Here is a 19532-nt window from a genome sequence, read left to right on the forward strand (position 1 = left end):
TTGACGGCAAAGTGAAATTACTGCATCGAGTTCACATGAATCTTGCAAAGTGCATCAACCTTTGCATCACAAATTATGGAAATCATACTAAAGACTGTTAATATTCCAATTAAATAGAATGCTGTTGAAAATTTCATTTCTTGAAAATACGCATTTCCGCCTATGTGTCCAGACTTTAGGAACACCCTGTATTATAATAACCTCCTAATTGGTCACTTTGCCTCAAACTTTTCCCCACTAAAATCCACCCTTCACAAATCTGCCAAAGTGATTTTCCTAAATTCTAAATCTGACAATTTCACTCCCTAGTCAATAAACTCCAGTGACTACCAGTTACTTCTAGGATAAAATTCTATTTTACACTTAAAGCTCTTTACAACCTGGCTCCACACTACCTTTACCAGACTTATTACACACTATTCCACATCGTATAGTCTAGCCAAGCGGGATTTCTTGATGCATCTCACAAAAACAAAACAAAAAACCCACTCCATTTTCTATTTCTGTCTCTGAACTAGCTGTCCCCCACACCTGAAATTCTCTCCCCTCTTCTCCACTATTTGGAATGTGTAGTTTCCTTCAAGACTCAGCTCAAGCATAACCTTCTGCATGAAGAGTTTTCTGGTCCCATCCAGATATTAATGCCATATTCCCCACCCAGGTCATATTGAATCTGATTTGCATGTATTCTATATACAGTCAAGTAGGTTCATGCTTTCTTCCCTTGTCAGAATGTTAAGATCTTTGATAAACTGATAAATGGTCAAAGGATATGAACAGGCAGTATTCCAATGAAGAAATCAAAACAATTTATAGTCATATGAAAAAATACTCTAAATCATTACTGATTAGAAAAATACAAATTAAAACAACCTTAAGATATTATTTTATACCTATCAGATTGGCTAAAATGATTGAAGGGGAAAGCAACAAATATTGAAGGGGATATGAAAAAATTGGGATATTAATTTATTGCTGGTAGAACTGTCAACTAATTCAACCATTTTGGAGAGCAATCTGGAATTATGCCCATGGAATTACTGAACTGCCTATGCCTGTTGACCCAATAATACCACAAAGATGATTAGGCAAAAAGGAAAAGAACCTATATGTTCTGATATGTTTACAATAGCTCTCTTTGTGGTGGTAAAGAACTGGAAATTGTGGGGATACCCATCAACTAGGGAATGGCTGAACCAATTGTGGTATATGATTGTGATGGAAGACTACTGTGCTATGAGAAATGATGAGCTCAATCTTAGAAAAACACAGGAAGACTTGCATGAAATAATGAAGAGCAAAGTGAGGAGAACCAAGGCAATGTTGTATACAGTAACAGCAATACTGTTCTAAGAACAAATTTGAGTAAGTTACTTTGACTATTATAAATGCCCAAATTTAAAATAAAGGACATATGAAGGAGTTATCTGCATCCAGGGGGGGAAAAAACTGATGAAGAGAAGTACGTGTAGAATGATGTTACATATACAGACATATTTGTGTCTATGGGAGCCATCTCTAGGGCAGAGGAGGAAGAAAGGAAAAATAAGAAATTTACACAATAACTTTAAAGGAATAGCAAGCTGTACTTAACAGATTTGCAGTTTTATGTGCAATCTTTTTTATTATAGTAGGTTATGGAAACGCTTGTTTTGTCCTATAAAAAATAAAATAAAAATATAAAAAACCTTTGAGAACAAAGACTGCTTTATTTCTGTCTTTTTATCTCCAGCCTCTAGTATATAATAGGTGCTAAATAAATGCTGGATGATTTAGTGACCTAAGCCTTTCAGTTGTCAAGATTCCAAATAATCAGTCAACCAACAAACATCTATTAAGAATCTACCACACCATGGTTAGAGTTATGGATGAAAGAGAATGAGAAAACCACATCTGGCTCTTCCTCTCACAGCCACTGCAGTACTCTGAGCTCAGAAGAGACAATAAAAGCTGGATGGGCACTGTGTGGCACTGAGGGAAAGTAATAATAAATGGGCAAAAGTGATCCTAAGAAACTGAGAGGTAAAACATCTTCATATGCCTTTGTTCGAACCTGCCAAGAGAAGCAAAAAGAAGCCCCCAGATGCTTTAGTGAACTTCTCAGAACTTTAAAAAAAATCAGAAGACTGGGAGATAACATTTGGTAAAGAGTAAAGTAAATCTGAGTACATGGCAAAAGCCAGGAAGGTTGGTTATAAAGAGAAACAAAAAAACCTGCATTATACCTAAAAGAAAACCAAAAATAAAGTTCAAGGAACTCAATGCAGTGAAGAGGTCTCCTTTAGCTTCTTGCTATATCCTGATTATCATTCAAAAGTCAAAGAGGAGCATCCTGGCCTTCCTATTAAAGATATGAGAAAAATAATTGGTAGAAATATGGAATAACACTCCTGCAGATGTGATGCAACCTTATGGGGGGAAAAGGCAGCTAAACTGAAGGGAAAATACGAAAAAGATGCTGCTACATAGTGGGCTAAAGGAAGCCTGGTGTGGGTAAAAAACTGAATTCTCAAAGCGGAGAACAAGAAAAGAGGAAGACTGATAATAGGAAGGATGACATAGATGATGACAATTAAGAAGTTGGTCTTCGAGCAGATTTTTTTCTCTAGAAAGTATTTTAACTCTTCCCCTGCTCCATACACAACTTACTCCTTTTGAAAAAAGAATTATTTTTAACATTAAAAAATATTTTTGCCTTCCAAATTCTCTCCCTCTTCACTCCCTCCCCTGCTCACTGAGAAGACAAGCAAGATGACACCAATTATACACGTGAAATCAGGCAAAATATATTTCCGTATCAGCCATGTTGTGCCCCCACCCCCTCCAAAGTAAGAAAAATAAAGTGAAAAAAACCATACTTCAATTTGCACTCAAGAGTTCAACAATTTTCTCTCTCTAAAGGTGGATTGCAATTTTTAGCTTGAGTCCTTCAAGAACTGTCTGGTTTTTTTGTTTTTGTTTTGTTTTTTGAGGTAATAAGGTTAAGTGACTTCCCATACAGGGTCATACAGCTAGTTAAGTATCGGATGCTGCATTTGAACTCAGGTCCTCCTGACTCCAGGGCCAATGCTTTATCCATTGTGCCACCTACTTGCTCCCAGAACTGTCTTGGATCACTGTACTGATCAGAGTAGCCAAGTCCTTCACAGGGGATCATCTTTACAAAATTGCTGCTACCATATACAATGATTCCTGGTTCTGCTCACTCGACTTTGCATCTGTTTCCTTTGATGTCTTTGGGATACAGAGCTAGCAGTGGTTGTTGTTTGTCCTTCATTCTTGTAGTACTGCTGTGTCAATTTTTTTTTAAATTTTCTGACTAGAAACAAAAATTACTTAAAAGCATTTTGGAAAAGCTGCATTTTTTTGTTGCAATTACAGAATATTCAGTTAACTGACCACTTATTTCACAATACAGAGGGCACAGTTTTATAGCCTCCTGGGACAGCTCCAAATTGTGCTCCAGAATGATGGGGCCAGTTCACAACTCTACCAATGGTGTATTAATATAACTATTTTTCTATATCCCCTCCAGCATTTATCATTTTCCTTTTCTGTCATGTTAGCCAGTTTGATAGATGGGAGGTGGTACCTCAGAACAACTCACTCCCTTTAAAAGAAAAAAATATTGAAATACAAGGCTATGCAATATTTATTTGTACACTATACAGAGCCTTAAAAAAAACTGGTCAACACACTACATAATGTGTCTTTAGAAGCCCTGTCCTTTAGCGGTATTTTCAATAGCTAAATAAATTTGACTGCTGTAACATGGATTACAAATTGGCAGAGAAGTTCTTGTTGGTGCTCAGCACAAATTCATCATATAAGGATGAAGTTCACATTCATCTTCAGTTGTTTTTGATGTAGTATATGAAAGAATAAATTGCAACAAAAACCAGAGATATTTTGTCAGCATTCTGAATGTAGTTTTTTTAATCAGAAAAAAGTGTCTACTATGTTGCACCTACTATGCTAGATGCTAGGGCTACAAATATAATTAATTAAATAATCTGTCCTCCCAAGAAACTTACATTTCAATGGGCAAGATGTCATATATATAATAAGCACAAACAAAACAAATAAGGATAAATATAGTAATAATGACAATAATAGCTAGTATTCATAAAGCACTTTAAAGTTTAGCAACGCATTTTACATATGTTATCTCATTTGAGCCTCACGACAACCCTAAAAGGCAGGTGCTATTCTTATTCCTATTTCACAGATGAGGAAAATATTTTTGTTTATTACAATGGATTTTGGAATTATAGTTTTTAATTACAATTGTAGTTTGGGTAGCTAGATGGTACAGTAGATAGAGCTCCAGGACTGGAGTCGGGGAGATCTGAGTTCAAACCTGGCCTCAGACACTTATAGTTGTGTAACCTTGGGCAAGTCATTTAAATCCTGTTTGCCTCAGTTTCCTCATCTGTAAAATGAGTCGGAAAAGGAAATGGCAAATCATTCCAATATCTTTGTCAAGAAAACCCCAAACGGGGTCATGAAGAACCTGACTCAACGATAAGTTTGGAATTAAGGAGACTGGAGGAAGTTGAGATCAGAAAAGTCTTGATGTCGAAAATGGTGCTTTACTCTGAGTCTTGAAAGAAGAAAAGGGTAGAGGTCAGGAAGTATTGTATTCTAAGCATGGTGATAGCCAATGCAAAGGCATGAACAAGAAAAGCCAAGTGTAATATATGAAGAACAGAAAGGAAGGCAGTCTGTGTGAAATGCAGAGTGCTAAGGGAATGAAGTACAGTGAAACTAGAAAGATAGGTTGTGTCATCAGGGTTATGAAAGATTTTGAAGGCTTAACAGAGTTAATACTTGATTCTGGAGGCAAAAGAAAATACTGGAATTTGCTGATTATAAGAATGACACAGTCAGATTTGGGTTTAAAGAAAATCACTTCGGCAGCAGAATGGAAGACAGTGAGACTTAAAGCAAGAAGAAACCAGTGTAATAATCTAGGCAAGAGGTAATAAGGTTCTGAATTAAGGTGGTAAGTAATAAAAAAGAAGAGTTCAGGAATCCATAGCTACCCTGGTTTCTTTTTTTCTTAATCTCCATTCCATTTTTTTTTTCACCATTTGAACTTACAAAGATCTACTGAGTACTTGTCTTTCTTCCTAATTTATTACCCTTTATTTATTCCTCCAAAACTCCTCCAATATCCCATTATTTGGACAAAGTCTAGCACTAAGCAAGGGCTTATGGGGGCTGATGAATGAAAGAAATGACAGGGGCAAAAAATGTGTAAACAAAAACTAAGGTGAGGGATTCAGAGGATCTTAAGAAGCATAAAAGAAAGATGAGCTAAAGGATGATGGTACCTAAAATCCAAACTTTAGAGCTAAAAGTACCTTAGAGGTTAACTAGTCCAAATCCCTCATTTTATACATGAGGAAACTGAGCTCCAGAGAGGTTAGACAATTTATTTAATTTTATACAAGCAGTCTTCGGCAGAGTGCTCTAACCGTACCTCTTTAATATATTCAACATTTCCCCATATACTGTTTTTCTTCTATGTTGCCTACAAACAAGTCCCATTCTCCTAAAAGAAAACAAAACTCAATTCAATGAGTTGAGACTTGTAAGGCAAGGAAAAGGACAACAACGAAAAAAGGTTTTTGAGGCTTTTAAGTTCTACTGGGAGAAAGAGGAAGATCCAGAAGGGGAAAGGACCATCACTCAGAGTAAGTGAAGACAATAACCATCAACAGGAGGCAGTATTATTCAATTATTATTTTGTTTCATTTTGTGTGCCAAGGAGAATGATGGCTGGACTGTCAAGAACAGAATAAAAATGGCTAATGGAGAAGAGACACTCAATACAAAGTGAGAAACTTAAGAGAGCAACTATTTGCCCTTAATTAATTCAAGTCTTATGATACCAGAGGAACTAATACTGACCTTATCTCTCTCCTCCTTTTCTCAATCAAACCAAGCAGAAATAGTTGTTTACACTCATTGTACCCACTTCCACCCTCTCACTTAACAAACTTTTCAACTTGGCTTCTAAGCATCAACTGAAATTGCTCTTCCTAAAGTCATCAATTATCTGTTAACTGCCAAATCTGATGATCTTTTCTCAGTCCTCACCTTTCTTCCTCTGGTCACCATCCTGCCACATATTAAGTGCGAACTCTCCCCCTACCCACTCTTTCCACTTTTAGATCCAAGAACATCAACTGAATGGACACTATCATTCCAGGAAAGGAGTCAGACTGCCCTATGACTCCACTCATCCATCCCTGTGAATTCTTAAACCACCATTCTCTTATATAAGGATCTTCTCCTCTTAGGGTACCTTTAAACTTAGGTATCTCTTTGAAACCAGAGACAGCTTGTCTTTTATATGTGTAACCTCAATACCTATTAACCAATACCCAAATTGTCACATTCAAAGCAAGTGCTTATCAAATATTTTTCCTTCATTCATTCATTCTTGACCTCAGCAATATATGACACTGCTGACCATGCTTTCCTGTTGAATATTTGGTCTTCCCCAACAACAATCCTGGATCATCAAAATTAGCACAGCTTTTAACTATGAATGTCCTTCAAGGCTCTGTCCTGAGACCTCTTCTCCCCTAAACACTCTCTAACTCAGTGACCTCCAAAGATAGCGACTAGCTACTTGGGCATCTAGATGGTGAAGTGGATAAAGTGCTGAAATTAGAATCAGGAAGAACTGTGTTCAAATGTGGCCTCAAACTTTCACTAGTTGTATGATTCTGGGAAAGTTATTTAACTTGTCTAACTCAGTTTCCTCATCTGTAATATAGGTACTACCCAGGTTGCAATAATCAAATGAGGTATTTGAAAGTGCTTTACAAACCTGAAAATGCTATATAAAGGCTGTGTCGTTATTACTATATGTGTTCAATGATTGTCATTATGCAGATGGTATTACAATTAATAATAGTTAATGTTTATATATAGCACCTTAAGGTCTGCAAAGTACTTTACATATGTTATCCTGTTTGATCTTAACAGTAACTTCATGAGGTAGGCACTATGAAGCTGAGAGTGACTTGAATAGGGTAACTCAGCTGGTGTGTGTCTTGCTGCTTACAAGTCTATCACCTGATCCACTGAGTCATAGTAACTCTTTTGCCTCAGATGACTGAGCTCTCCATATATTATATATGTGAAGTTTTCTCTATGAAGCTCTAATCTTTCACCATCAATAAATGAAAAAGCTTTTTATTAAGCAATATTTTCCAGGAATCAAAGTTGCAAAGAGTCAAGGCAAGTAGTATAGCTGAGCTACCCCAACACAACTCCACCACAAAGAATTTCGAAAACACACTAGATCAAGGACTGATCAGGAAATCCAAGAACAAAAATCACAGTTATAACTCCAGCCAAGTTCAACATTTAGAGACAGAGAGGTCCATGGGCTCTAGGGATAGGATCTGGCCAGGGGTGTACTGAATGTGGCATTTTGTAGGCAAAAACTAAAACAGTACTGAAGCTGTGTAACAAGGCAAAAAGAGGTCCCAGACCCATAAAAGGTGACCACCTTCCCCAATCTTCTACAGGATATGGAAATAGGTTCCAACTGACAGCCCTGTTATTTACTGCCCAGGTCCACAGCAAACCAAGGAGATCTGTATCTAAGAGTAGAGTTGAAGGAAAGGAACAATAGTTGGTCCTAGGCTATGTACTGAGGACCAGATTCAAAAACAAACAATTATCTGTCGGGCTTTGACCACATGGGCTTACTCAGGCTCTGTCTCAGCCAGAGCTTTTCAGGTGGCTAATAGTGGTGGAATCCAGTAGCAGTCTACTAGAACTTTCAACCATGGTCAAGTCAACAGGAGTGTTGTGCAGACCCAAAATCAGGGCAGCAACTTGAAAAATTCAGCCTAAGAAAGCAGTGATCAGACTTTGCCCTGAATCAGACCACTTTGGGAACACTGAAAGCTTACAGGTCTCCCTGGCCTGAACTGTCATTAAAATCCTGAAATAATACAACATGCAATATCCCAAGAAAGCAGGAAGACCAAAGGGGACAAATCCTCTGCTGAGACATTCACCACATAAGTTCACAAAGCCTAGCTCTACCATTAAGTCCAAAGTTAGAAGAGTCAGTACACAGAAAAGAATCCCATCGTAAAGACCTATTATGGTGACAGAGACATTTAAGACACAAGCCCAGAAGAAGACATTCAGTAAGTCATAAAAGAAAACTACCCAGATCTCTTACAACCAGAGAGCCAAGTAAAATCAGAAAAAATCCACGTATCATCTGCTGAAATCAACCCACAAATGTTTTATAGCCCAAAACCAGAGCTTCCAAGACAAAGAAAAATACTGCAAGTAGCCAGAAAGAGAGAATTCAATAAGTACCAAGGAGGCACAATGAGGACTACATAAGACTGAGCTTCCACCACCCTAAAGGAGCAGAAAATTTAGAAAATAACATTCCACAAGGCAAAAGACAAGAGATTACAGGCAAGAATGAGTGCCCAGCAAAACTGAGTATTATCTTATGGGGGCGGGAGGGATGGACTTTTTATAAGGACTTCCAAGCATTCTTGACAAAAAGACCAGAGCAAAGAAGAAACTCTGAAATACAAGCCACAAGTCATGAGAAACATAAAGAGGTAAACACGAGCAATTGTAAGCAACTAAACATGGATAAATTCTAACCTTTTTTTTTTAAAGATTCTAATACAGGGAAAATCATACATGTATTCCCTCAGGACTCTTATCATGATATCTAGTGTCAAAGAGGGATTCTAATTAGAGAGAGGACTGGGGAGTGGTTCTATTATATTTTGATCATTTCAAAATAAGAATAGCAGGGAAGGCAAAGAGAAATGCACTTGTGGGGAGAGAGGAAGTATAGGGAAAATTCTCTTACATAATCAGAGTATGCAAGTAGGAGTCTACAAAAACACATGGGAAGAAGCAAGGAGGGAACAGTATCTCCACACACAGGTGTGTACAGAAATACATTTCATTCAAATGGGAAACAGGAAGGAAAAGAGGAAAAGAAGAACAAGAGGAAAGGTAGATTAAGGGAGATATTAATCTTAAGGGGGAAAAGTCTCTAATCAAAGAAGGTAGATTTTGGAAAGTAAGAAAAGCTAAAAACTTGTGACTAGGCTCTGAGTGAAGGAAAGAAGCAGAGGAAGAGAAGTAGATTACACAAAACCTGAAGCAGTGGTGCTGTGCTCAATCCTCTCTTACCAACCTCCTCTACTTTTTTTTTAAAGAGTGGTCAGGAAACAAAGAGGAAAAAAGTATAAGAGAACAGGATGGTGGAAAATATAAAATTTACAAGTACAACTGTAAATGTGAATGGGATGAATTCACTGATAAAATGGAAGATAACAGAATCTGTTAAAAAGCAGAATCCAGTATTATTTTGTTTATAAGAAACACATCTTAAACTGAAAGATAAGGGGCTGGGGCAAAATCCATTTGACTTCAGCCTAGGTTAAAAGGGAGGGGTCGGTGGGGGAAAGGGTCTTAAGCAAACAACCCCACACAAAACAATAGCAGAAAAAAAAAAAGACTTAATTCAAATACACAGGAAAACAACATTTTGCAGAAAGGTATCACAGACAATAACTTCAATATCAATGCTAAATAAATATGAACCAAATGGCATAACATAACTTGAATGAAAAGTTTTAAGTGTTATAGACAGAAATTAGCAGTAAAACTGTAATTTACCTTAATTTAGTGCTCTAAGACAATCTAACCCCCCAAATTGTTTTAAAAAGTGAAGAACCTGAATAGAATTCCAGAAAAGTTAAATATATTAGACAACCTGAAGATTACTGAAAGGGCACAGAAAGGAATTTATGTTTCTCAGCTGTGCATATTACTTTCACAAAAACTTAAAAGTATTAGGGCATGAAAACCTTATAAACAAATACAGAAAAACATAAATCTTACATTTTTTAGAGAACACAATGCAGTAAAAATTATATTTAGTAAACTGATGAAACAATCAAAAATTAGAGACTTAATAACTCAAACCTAAGGAATATGTAGGTCAAAAAAAAAAATCACAGAAACAATACATTGCCAGTTGTCTTGACTTTTGTTTTCCCAATGGACTCCAATAACTCTGAAAGAGAGTGAGGCCAATAACCTTGCACAACTCTGTCTCCAATTCATGTACAAGTCGAGACATAACCAAGATCTTACTGGTCCTCTTCAAAAATGAAAGACAACAAGAAATGATCCATAATTTCACTAACAATAAAGACGAGACCACATATCAACGTCTTTGAGATACAACCAAAGCAGTCCTTAAGAGAAAATATGTCACCTCGAAATTCAAGCATCATTTTCTCCATGAACATTTCCTGATCCTGCCCAACTGCTATAGTGCCTTCTGTTCCTAAATTACCTTATAGTTTACATTATATGTGTGTATATACATAACCAAATACATACATATATAAAGAACACATGAACACACACACACACATGCACATTCATTCATTCTCTCTCCCTCTCTCCCCCCTCTTCCTTCCCTTCCCCTCCCCTCCCTTCCCTCTAGTAGAATATAAGCTGCTCCATGAAAGCTGAAACTGCTTCATTTAGCCTTGTTACCTGGTACATAGTAGGTAATTTAATTAATATTGATGGATTTTAGCTGTGATTTGAACCTAGTCCCTCTGACACTAAATACAATGTTTTTCTACCTCATAAAACTGCCTTTCCCTTGAGACTGCAATAGCTAAAAGCTGTTCAAAATACCAGGTTAGGAGAAGGCAAACAGAAAATGTTTAAAATTAATAATTCACTTGCTTGGAAAGATAGAATCTATCCTTAAGGTCATATTCATTCATTATTCCATTCAAAAAATATCATAGGCTAAATGGTTCCAAACCTGAGGACCAGAGGGTTATTTCAAGATGTCTTCAAAGTTGTATGAAAATCATAAATAAGCAACCAAGTCTTTGTAGATCAAATAATATCTTGTACACATACATATTACTAGCTTTTTGAACATACTGGATTCTGTTGCACTTAATAGAATGAAAACATTTAAAAGCACTACTAAATTCAAAGTAACTTTTTCATATGTAATTTTTTAATCAAATAATATTGTGGGCTGAGAAACAAGAGGGTCTATGAAATTTTTATATTAAAAAGAATGGGTCTAAGATGACTCTAAAAGATTCATAATGGAAAATGGTGTCCACATCCAGAAAAAGAACTATGTAGTCTGAATGCAGATGGAAGCATATTATTAGCTCTCTTTTTTTTTTTGTTTCTTCTTTCTCATGGTTTCTCCCATTGGTTCTAATTCTTCTTTACAACGTGACTAATGTGAAAATAGGTTTAGTATGAATGTGTATGTAGAGCCTATATCAAATTATATGCTGTCTTGGGGTGTAGAGAGGGGAGAGACAGGGAGAAAATGTGGAACTCAAAATCTTATGGAAGTGATTGTTGAAAACTAAAAATTAAAAAAAAAAAAAGAATGGAATCTCTGAGTTAGGTACTTTAGTAATTAATCACTTCCTAACAAATGAAGTCCAAGTTTCTTATCCTGGCCTTCAAAGTCTTCCATGATCCAGCCCCAGATATACCTACCCTCTTTTCTCCCCCCTCAATATAACTAGATTTGTAAGAACCTTTGCTCTAATAAGATGGGCTAGGGTCGTATCATTGGGATATTAAACCTCTATGGCTTTCCAGCATCATTTCTCACTATACTTCTATAGAACTCCACCATCCTGGACAAAAACTAAACAATACTTACCCTCAAGAAGCTTATGAACAAGTCAGGGGATACAATATGTACATTTAGTGGTATAGACAAAATAGATACAAGGTACCTGAGAGAAGGAAGGGGAAGGCACCAGTAGCTGGGCAGAACAGAAAAAGCATCTCTTTGTCCCTTTAAGGAGACAACCCAGGACCCTAAACCCCCAAGCTTCCAGTCCAATAGCCATAGCCACTACTGACAAAAGAAATTATTGTGAAAATGGCACCCGTCTTCCCCATCACTACAAGCAAAAACTGTTGACAAGTATTTGCCTGTTCAAAAAATTCTAATCACAGTCACTTATGCCCAATTACCATGCAGCATAATGATAATTATGTCTATTATTTAATGTCAGAATTGCTTTTTAGAAAATTTTTATTGCAATGTAATTCAGCTCATGTATACTCAGGCTTCATAGGCTTGTTCATACTGCATGGCTATCCAGGAAATACTGCTCTAAGATATTCTTCCTTGTTCCTGCCAGTCTCAAAGGACTGTCAGTCCTGCTAGTTAACTTGTGCTCATTCTCATCTTTATTCCAACTCTTGATGGACATTTCTCCCACATCTGCCCATTTTCCAGGACTCATCCTTCAAATCTATATTGTACATGGTTGCCAAGTTATATTTCAATGGTCATGTGATCTCATCCATGTTGATAAGCTCTGCAATTGTACAGATCACAACTTATATCAGTGATCAGTATCATGTGATTTTTGTGCATGTCCTCCCATAATCCTTCAGAGATGAACTATATAGATCCTTCCTTTAGGTCACTTAACATTTAATGAGTATCAAAAGAAAAAAAAAGCAGGAAAACATAAAAGGCTCCTCCTAAAGAGATAAAGATGAACTCTCTTAAAGGAGAAATAGGTGCTTGTACTATAGAAGTGGATAGTGAGAGATCAACCTAAAAGGGCACGAGGAAGAAAAGTTGAGTGGTAGTGGCTGATGGATCACTTCTAAGGGAAAACTAGGCTGCATGAAATTTGCAGCTTCCACTTCATTTTCCTACCTTCTATCCTCTAAAGCCAAACAGAATACAATTCTAATCTTCTTCTACATGACAACCTTTCAAATAACTGAAGACAGCTGTCATGTTCCATCTAAGTCTTATCTCCTTCAGGCTAAACATCCCCAGTTCCTTGAAATTAGTCTCATATGGCATGGTCTCAAACCCTTTCACCATCTTGACTGCCTTCCTTTGTACAAAATCTAGTTTACCAATTTCCTTCCCAAAATGTGATGCCCAGAACTGAACTCAATAGTCCAGATGTCATCTGCATGTGGTAGCGGTCACGAGGACTATCGCCTCCTTAATTCTAGATTTAAAGCCTTTCTTAACGTAATAATAATTTCTTTGTCTGCCTTAGCACTGCTGACTCAAATGGTTTGCAGTTCACTAAAATGTAAAGGCTCAAACTGAGCTAGCAGTCCACTAAAATGAACGGAGGGCCAAACCTTCCCCAAGCCTCACATTGTGAAACACATTTATTAAAACGCAAACAAAAGACTTTTACATTAATATATAATACATTTCATCATTACAGAATCAGCCTAATATTTTGGCTTGTCATCCTTTTTTTATACCTAAATCTGTCATAACATGTTAGCTATTCCTTCTGGTTTGTGTCCTGATAAGCATTTATTCAAGACATTGATAAAAATTGATAAAAATGTTAAAATGATACAGGCCCAGCATTAAGCCCTGAGATAGCCTTAGAGTCCTCCTTCTCAGCTGACACCAAATAATTAATGGAACTCTTTGGATCCAGATATTCAACAAGTTCTAAATCTAATAAACTGTACTTTTCATGTATCCCAGATCTTTTCATTTTTTCCAAAAGATTATTCCAGACAAGTATAGAAATGGCATTTAGAATTCTATTCTCAAGTAGAATTAGAACTTAAATGTTTGTCTTAGGTCAGAGAATTTAGAACTAAAAGTAATTACCACCATTTATATTGTACCTTAAGTACCATATAAATTTATAGAGAAATTTTATGTAAAATTATATTTCAATAGCAACTCTAAAAGTGTTTCCCTTTCTACAACCATATGAGACAGGTACTTTAAGTTGTATTAACCCCATTTTCCAACTGCCATCCAGAGAGATTAAGTGATTTGTCACATCACACAGGCAGTCAGTAGCCAAGTTGGAAAATAAAATTTCTTGACTCCATCTGTTATTTCTTTCTCCATATAATATTGTCCTTTTGCTACGACTGAGAATATAGATGCTTTCTTTCTTTTCTCTCTAAAGGTGAGGATAATCAGAAAGTATAGTATGAAGATATCTCAATTTCCCTAGCTAAAAATTCTCCCACTTCAAATTTCTTAAAACATTTTTTGTTTAGATCTCAGGCCCTCACTGCGAATCTAACCAAGTCACTCTCCTACTTTTTAAACTCCAATTATTCACTATTGCATCCAGGATAACATATGAAGTCCTCATTGGCTTTTAAACCTCTTTACAATCTGGCCCCAACTTATCTTTGCAGTCTTATTATACATATTATTCCCCTTGCTGCTCCCTACATTCTGGCAAATTAGTCCTCTCCCAGGGCATCTTACACAACAAATCCCTCCTTTCTGTACCTTTTCCTTTGACATCCTTTTTCTGCCTATTAGAATCACATGTTTCCTTCAAAATTCAAAAAATCTTGTACATGAAGCCTTTCCTGATCCCTCCCGCAAAATACCCTGTATATATTTTGTATATTTCTATATACGTTCATGTCTTCTCTAACAGAATGTAAATTCAATACAGGGAGCATTTCATTTTTGTCTCTACAGTCCTAGTGCAAAATAAAATGGCTAGCACAGAGTAATCATTTAACACATATGTTCTGAATGCTTGATTATATTTTACCTGATACATTTATTTAGTTAGATTTATTAGATTTATTTAGTGTTACTCACCACTCCCCATTAGATCATTAACTGTTTGAGAGCAAGGTCTATAATGTTTCTATCTTTCATTAACTTTTCTCATTGTGATGTTAGATCCTTGAGGGCAGAAGTGTCTCACTTTTGCATTTGTATTATTCCTGGGGCTTAACCCAGTTCTAGCATACTGTAAGCATTTAATAAATGCTTTTCATTCATGTATCCATTCATCTTTGAATCTTCACTCTCATTTACCCCCCCATATCCAATCATTCGACAACTTATTGATTCTACCACCTACCTATCTCATATACTCACCATGATTTAAACCTACAAGTAGACTAGTAGATGCCCTCATCAACTTTCCTCTAGATCATTAATCAAACATTTATCAAGTAGCTACTGTGTCTGGCTTTGTGCTAGGTATTGGAGACACAAAGACAAAAATGAAAAATCTCCTGCCCTTAAAGAGCTTACATTCTATCGTAGAAGATAATATGTAGATAAGTTGAACAAAATTTCAAAGGAAACAAGGGATTCTAGGAAGCAATATAAGAAAGGGGTACACAAGGTATTTAGGAGAGCCAGTGCAAAAGCATGGAGGACTGGGGATGGAGTTATCATGAGTAAGAAACAGCAAGGAGATCCTTTTGACTAGACTATATAGAACGCAGCAAAAGACTAATATATAATAAGGTTGGAAAGATACAGTGGGAAGTTGCGAAAGGTTATGAAATCAAAGTACAGGTGCTAATATTCAAGCCCAGAGGCAAAAGGGAGCCTTTAGAATTTAACGAGTAGGGGAGTGAAAAGGAAAATAATTTTGGCAGTTCTAGGGATAAAGGATTGGAGCAAGAAGAATCTCATGGGAAGCTGTTTGTAGTTCTTGGCTTCCAAGACGACCAAGAAAAGGAGGAACAACAGGCCTGCCAAGAAGGGGTACAGCCACCTGCAGCCCATCTGCTGCACCAACTGCACCCGCTGAGTGCCCAAGGACAAGGCCATCAAGAAGTTTGTCATCTGTAACATCATGAAAGCCGTGTCCATCAGGGACATCTCTGAGGCCAGCATCTTCAACTCCTATGTGCTGCCCAAACTGTATGTGAAACTACATTACTGTGTGAGCTGTGCAATTCACAGCAAGGTAATAAGGAATCACTCCCATGAGACTCAAAAGGATCAGATGCCCCCACCCCTATTCAGACCTGCAGGTGCTGCCCCCAGACCCCCTCCAAAGCCCATGTAAAGAGCTATCTGCCCATCAACATTCCTGAAGCGATCAGGGGAAAAATAAAACGGTTGGTCTATCTTAAAGAAAAAAAAAAAGAATCTCAAGAGAGACTATTTCAGGTGAGAGGGGATGAGAGCCTAAATAAGGTTGGTGCTATCTGAGTACAAAGAAAGGAAGGATGTGAGAAATGTTACAGAGAAATGGCAAGATTTGATAAGTCACTGAATCATGTGTGGTAAGGAAGAGAGAGTCAAGGCTAACTAACAACAAAGTTGTGCATGTGCACAACTGGAATGATGGTGCCACCTTCCTCAAAAACAAAGAAGTCTGGAAAAGGAAGAAAGATAATGAGTTCAGTTTCATTCATGTTGAGTTTGAGATGTCTACAGGACATGCAAATTTTCAATGTCAAACAGGCAACTGGAGATGCATAACTAGAGCTCAGGAGTAAAAAGAAGTGCATGTAAAAAGTATTAAGAGATTACTATGTATAAAGTGCTAAGCATCAGGGATATAAGCAGGACAGTTCCTTTTCTCAACAAGTTTACATTCTAATAACAAGTATAGGAGGACATGCTTCTGCCCTTTAAGTGGGAGGTGGTCAGTAGCTGGTGTTAGTGGTAGCAGGGATGGCATATGCCTTTTTCCACAAAGACTGTTCCCTTGGATGACTACTGTGGGAACTGAAAGCAGAGACTGGGGCTGGAGATGCAAAACTTTGAATCATCTGCATAGAGATAATAATTAATCCCAGAGGAGTTAATGAGGTCATGGCCTGAGAGAATGTAAAGAGAAAATGGAACAGGGCCCAGCATAGAGGCTTGTGGTATAGTCGGAGAGAATGCTGTGGAGTATGAACCAGCAAAAGTGCTTGAGAAGAATACAAGAAAGGTACAATAAGAATTAAGAGACAGCAATGTCATGGTAATCCAGAACAGAGAGAGTATCCACAGGATAATCCAGAACAGAGAGAGTATCCGTAGGGGGGTAGTCAACACTGTCAAATGCTACAGTTTAGGAAGGATGAGGATTGAACATACACCATTTGAGCTGGCAATGAGATCACTGGTAACTTGGGAAAGAGTTGTTTCAGTTTGAGTGATGAGGTCTGAAACCAGACTGCAAAGGTCTGAGAAGTGAGAGGAAAGAAGGTGAAGGCAACAAGTATAGATAAATTTTTCTAGAAGCTTGACTACTAAAGGGAGAACTATCTGATGACAGCTTAAGAGGACAGCAGAGGCTAATGAGGGTTTTCTCAGGATGAGGAAGACTAAAGTTCAGATCTGATTATGTCACCATACCTGACCCCCACTCAATAAACTCCAGGGGTTCCTTATTGCTTCCACAATCAAATACAGAATCCTCTGATTGGCACTGGGTACCTTTTGTGTGCTGTCTTTCCTCATCAGACAAGCTCCTTGAGTGAAATTTTACCTTTGTATTTCTGTGCTTTGCATATGCTAATGAGGGCAGGGGCTGATTTTTTTCTTATTTGTATCCTCAGTGCTTGGCATAGTACGTGGCATATAGCAGGTGTTTCATAAATGTTAACTGACTAAATTGCAAACATCTTTTTTTCACTCGTGATCCTTTTTGACCTCACTACAGCTTCCAGAACTGCTACACACGCCCACCTTCTCCATGAATATTTATGAATTATGAATTATTTATGACATGATTCTGTTCTCCTCCTACATCTAACCTATCAGTCTCAGTATCACCTACTAGACCAATATCTATGCCCTGCCCCCATTTGTGGGACTGTGTCAAGGTTCTATTCAGGGTACTCTATGCTCATTTTCTTAACGATGTCACCAATCAGGTCAAATCCCATATAACTTCATTCCATGCTACATAGCTATAAAATTTATCTTTCTAAAGCACAGGTCTAACCACAGGTCTAACTCTTTTTCAAAGAACTTAAGAAAACAATAAAATGTAAACTCCTCTGTATTTAGTCTTTAAAGGCTTTTACATTTTGGCCTAACTTTCCAGGCTTGTTTCATATTAATTTCTAATGTATCTATCCATATAGCCAAACTGAACTACCTAAGCCTCCCCATACATAGTATCCCATTTCCCACTTCCATACCTTTGCATTGGCTTTCCCTTATGCCTGGAATCTTTTTTCTCTTCCCTTGTTTCTCAAAGTTCCAAATGCTTTTAAGACTTGGCTTCAAGTTCTACTTCTCATAACAGGTGATTCTGAATATCTCTAGTTGCTAATAGCTTGGGTACATTTTGAACCCCTCCCCCCCCCCGCCCCCAGAATGTAGACTTCCTAACAAAGACTGTCTTGTTTTTTTGGTATTACAGCCTTGTGCTTTGCACAAACTTATGATAAATACTTGCTGAACTATAGTATTTCACCATTTCTGCCATTTATAATTTCCCCTTTCTTTAAAAAAAAAAAAAGGCAGCTGACCAAGTAAAAGTTCAGTTCTTAGAAGAGATTAGATAACTAAAGAACTGATGAGGCCCTAGAGTCAGGAGAACTTGAGTTCAAATCCAGCCTCAAACACTTGACAGGTAACTAGCTGCGTGACCCTGGGCAAGTCACTTAACCCCAATTGCCTCGAAGCAAAACAAACAAAAATCATGAAGCTTTCAAAAGGCATTTATTAAAGTTTTCTAAGAACCTAGTCAGAAGCAGTGATAAATAGAGTGACTGCACAAACAGGAGAACCTAAGCTCATGCCCTGCTTTTAACACACAGTAGCTGAGTGACCCTGTGAAAGTCATTTACTCTCTCAAACCATAAAATGATTTTTTTAGGGAAAAAAAACCATAGACTACTGATGCATTGCTAATCTACATCAGTAAGAGGAAGAGCCAAACGGAAAGTTCCTATACCACTGTGGTGAAATCAAAGGGTCTCTTGTGCCCCCCACACCAATAAACACAACACTAGCTAGGGGCATACACAGAGTCACTGTACCCAGGGAGTTAATAATCTGATTACATCAAAAGAAGCAATTAAGAATACAACTCAGCATATACTCAAGGGCTTATTTGTGTGGTAGAGATAAATGTTCTTCATTAGAAAAAAGGAAAGATGAGTATGGACTGGAGTTTCAACTCAATTCAATGTATATTAGGGGCAGGGTACTATGCTAGGCAGTGAAAATACAAAAATTCAAAGAAATAGCTCAGTGAATCATTCGAGGAGTTTACACTATTTTGGGAACACGTAAAATATACACAAATTAGTAAAGAACAAGGAAAATTGAGAAGGGAGAAAACTCTGACATGAAAATTAAGGGAACATTTCAGGGGAAAAAGTTTCATGACGGCAGATAGTTCTAAGTTATGCAATCAACTAGTAGTCCAGTTCTGACTGAACGTGGAGTTTCTGAAGAGAAGTAATATCAAATAAGACTGAGGGGGTGGGGGGTGGGCTGAACAGAGTGTGGAGGACCTAAAATGTTTTAGGAAGATTATTTTGCTATGTGTGCAGGACTGAATGGAGAAGGAAGAACTTTGAAGCAGTCTGGTTAATTAAGAAGCTACTACAGAAGTTTGGGTGAAATATGGTGGCTTTGGAAGTAGAAAGAAGAGAATATGGGAGAGAAACTGGAGAGTTAAGTTAAAAGATGAAATCTCAGCTTGGTCTTGAAGACTTAGAGCTACACTAACAACATATTTTTAAGCACTACTTCT

The 19532-nt window shown here is 37.3% G+C and overlaps 1 protein-coding gene across 5 annotated transcripts in view; it reads right to left on the reverse strand.

Moving 5' to 3' along the window:
- The window catches only part of PTBP2 (polypyrimidine tract binding protein 2), a 123311-nt gene that overhangs the window by 53786 nt on the left and 49993 nt on the right, over positions 1 to 19532 (reverse strand). The gene's annotated exons all lie outside the window — the stretch shown is intronic.

This window comes from Trichosurus vulpecula, chromosome 7, assembly GCF_011100635.1.
Source record: "Trichosurus vulpecula isolate mTriVul1 chromosome 7, mTriVul1.pri, whole genome shotgun sequence".
NCBI classification, from domain to species: domain Eukaryota; kingdom Metazoa; phylum Chordata; class Mammalia; order Diprotodontia; family Phalangeridae; genus Trichosurus; species Trichosurus vulpecula.